Below are 3,654 nucleotides of genomic sequence, written 5' to 3' on the forward strand. Positions count from 1 at the left end.
TAAAACAACACTCGTTTGCTTTCCACACGGATTTTAGGCCGCTTTTTACAATTGAACACCCAAATTGCTCCATTTACTCTCACTGCGGCGGGCCTCTGGTACTCCATGGAGTACCAGGACTAGTTCGGCCCGGCGTTCACCCCCCCGAGGAGTACCAGGGCCCAGAGCGGAATACATGGATGTTATCGCCCTGTTACCGAATTATATCGATACCGATGTGCTTTTCACCTCATTGCTGAGTGGATTTATAAACAGGAACACCGAAACAGCTCCTTTCAGCTTCACGGCAGAAACGCCCCTGGTAATCCATGGAGTACCAGGGGAAAGCCTGTAAAATAAGCCCATACACACTTCTAACATGGCCTTTATCACCCTGTTACTGCATTACGATGACACCCATTTGCTTTTGATCTCATTGTCTGCCAACGTACGGAAAAAGCGGGGGGGCATTAAGGGGGGAGAGAGAGAGACATGGAGATTTTCTCAGCCTCTCATTCTTTTTTTTTTTTTTTTTTTAATTGAACATAAATAGTACACGCAAATGTACAAATAAACATGGCAAGGTAGAACTGAATGTCAATGAAACAACCAGGCATGAAGAAGAAAAGGGCATAAGGACATTCGTTCTGTATGTAATCAGAAGTTAATAGTGTTAACGGTTTGTGAGAAATTTACAGTGCTAGACAAAAAAAGTAATTAAAAGGAAATAATTAAATAAATAGATAGACCAATGAAATTAAAACCGAAAAAAAAAAATGCAAGGGGAATACGACATGTAATTAAGTTGGCGATTCACAAGGAATCTCAGACATCAAACTGTATATTTTTTGTTGTTTATATATAAACATATATAAACAAACATATATTGTTTGTTGTTTATTTTTGGGATATATTGAGGAATATTTAATGGAAAGGAGTCACAATCGCTTTTTGACAATGTCGAAGTGTATACGTGGCTATAGAATTTAAAGTTTTCATTGGAAATGATAGCCTCATCTGTAATTTCCTTGTTGTTAAGACGGGCTTCCGCTTTGCTCCGCTCCTCCTCTCCTCCGCTCTTCCGCTCCGGGCCCTGGAACTCCCGATCCGCGGGACTTCGGTGAATTCCGGGCCAGTTTTTTGCTCTTCTGCTCTCCTCCCCTCCTCCGCTTCTTCGCTCCCCCGCTTTGGACCCTGGAACTCTTGAACAGGGCCGGGCTTCTGCCCTCCGCCTCTCCTCTGCTCATCCGCTCCAGGCCCTGGCACTCCCTGTGATCCAGTCATTCGCATGTGCGTGCCCGGAGGTCCGGGAGCTCCACTCAAACGTCCGGGGGGGGTAAGGGTAAGGGGTCCTGTCCCCCCCCCTCGCCGCCTCTGAGAAGAGAAACATCTCCTCCACTCCTCCGCTCCTCCGCTGCGGAACCAGGTATTACCGATCCGCCGGACTCAGGCGAATTGCAGAAAGGGGTTTTGCCGTCCTCCGCTCCTCCGCTCCTCCGTTTCGGGCCCTGGAACTCCCGAACCGCTGGACACAAGCGAATCACGGTCCGGGCTTCTGCTCTCCTCCGCTCCTCACCTCATCCGCTCCAGGCCCTGGTACTCCGTGTCCGCGGGAACCCCCCCCAACCCACAAAAACAAACTCTCACACACACACAAACACACGCACACACACACACACACACACACACACACATACACACGCATACACACACACAAACACACAAACACACACAGACACACCTGAACTCATCATAGCTGTGCTAATAGCATTGGCCGAAACGTTTCCACAACCAAACCAACATTAGCTCATCCACTCATTCACATATGTGTGTGCCCAGAGGTCCGGGAGCTCCAGTCATAAGTCCGGGTGATCTATGTCCGGAGAAGGCTCACATTAGCCGCTCTAAGGGGTCCTGCTGCCCCCCAGCTTCCCGGCCTTTGAGAAGAGACACATAACTCCGCTCTTCCGCTTCTCCGCTATGGGCCCTGGTACTCCCGATCCTCCGAACTCAGGTGAATTGCGTGACGTGCTTCTGCTCTCCTATAAGCCCCTACACACTTCGAACACGGCTGTTATCACCCTGTTACTGCATTTCAATGACACCCATTTGCTTTCGATCTCAGTGTCTGCCACCGTACGCAAAAAGCGGGGGGTGGGGGGTGGGGGGGCATAAGCGCATTCGTGCTGTAAGTAATCAGAAGTTAATAGTGTTAACGGTTTGCGAGAAATTTTTAATGCTAGACAAAAAAAGAAAATTAAAAGGATATAATTAAATAAATAGATAGAAAAATAAAATTAAAAACGAAAAAAAAAAATTGTGAGGGGAATATAACATGTAATTAAGTTGGCGGTTCACAAGGAATCTCAGACATCAAACTGTTTTTAATTGAACATAAATAGTACACCCAAATATACAAATGTACAAATAAACATAGCAAGGTAGAACTGAATGTCAATGAAACAACCAGGCATGAGGAAGCAACGGACATGAGGACATTTGTTCTGTATGTAATGAGAAGTTAATAGTGTTACAGGTTTGTGAGAAATTTACAGTGCTAGACAAAAAACGAAATTAAAAGGAAATAATTAGATAAATAGATAGACAAATGAAATTAAAACCAAAAAAAAAAAATGCAAGGGGAATACGACATGTAATTAAGTTGGCGATTCACAAGGAATCTCAGACATCAAACTGTATATTTTTTGTTGTTTATATATAAACATATATAAACAATCATATATTGTTTGTTGTTTATTTTTGGGATATATTGAGGAATATTTAATGGAAAGGAGTCACAATCGCTTTTTGACAATGTCGAAGTGTATACGTGGCTATAGAATTTAAAGTTTTCATTAGAAATTATAGCCTCATCTGTAATTTCCTTGTTGTTAAGACGGGCTTAGCTTTGCTCCGCTCCTCCTCTCCTCCGCTCCTCCGCTCTTCCGCTCCGGGCCCTGGAACTCCCGATCCGCGGGACTTCGGTGAATTCCGGGCCAGTTTTTTGCTCTTCTGCTCTCCTCCCCTCCTCCGCTTCTTCGCTCCCCCGCTTTGGACCCTGGAACTCTTGAACAGGGCCGGGCTTCTGCCCTCCGCCTCTCCTCTGCTCATCCGCTCCAGGCCCTGGCACTCCCTGTGATCCAGTCATTCGCATGTGCGTGCCCGGAGGTCCGGGAGCTCCACTCAAACGTCCGGGGGGGATAAGGGTAAGGGGTCCTGCCCCCCCCCCCTCGCCGCCTCTGAGAAGAGAAACATCTCCTCCACTCCTCCGCTCATCCGCTGCGGAACCAGGTACTACCGATCCGCCGGACTCAGGCGAATTGCAGAAAGGGGTTTTGCTGTCCTCCGCTCCTCCGCTCCTCCGCTCCTCCGCTCCTCCGCTCCTCCGCTCCTCCGCTCCTCCGTTTCGGGCCCTGGAACTCCCGAACCGCTGGACACAAGCGAATCACGGTCCGGGCTTCTGCTCTCCTCCGCTCCTCACCTCATCCGCTCCAGGCCCTGGTACTCCGTGTCCGCGGGAACCCCCCCCAACCCACAAAAACAAACTCTCACACACACACAAACACACGCACACACACACACACACACACACACACACACAAACACACAAACACACACAGACACACCTGAACTCATCATCGCTGTGCTGATAGCATTGGCCGAAACGTATCCACA

Source organism: Fistularia commersonii, unplaced genomic scaffold, assembly GCF_037954325.1.
Source record: "Fistularia commersonii isolate RoL2024-O1a breed Wild unplaced genomic scaffold, RoL_Fcom_v1.0 HiC_scaffold_39, whole genome shotgun sequence".
Classification (NCBI taxonomy): Eukaryota; Metazoa; Chordata; class Actinopteri; order Syngnathiformes; family Fistulariidae; genus Fistularia; species Fistularia commersonii.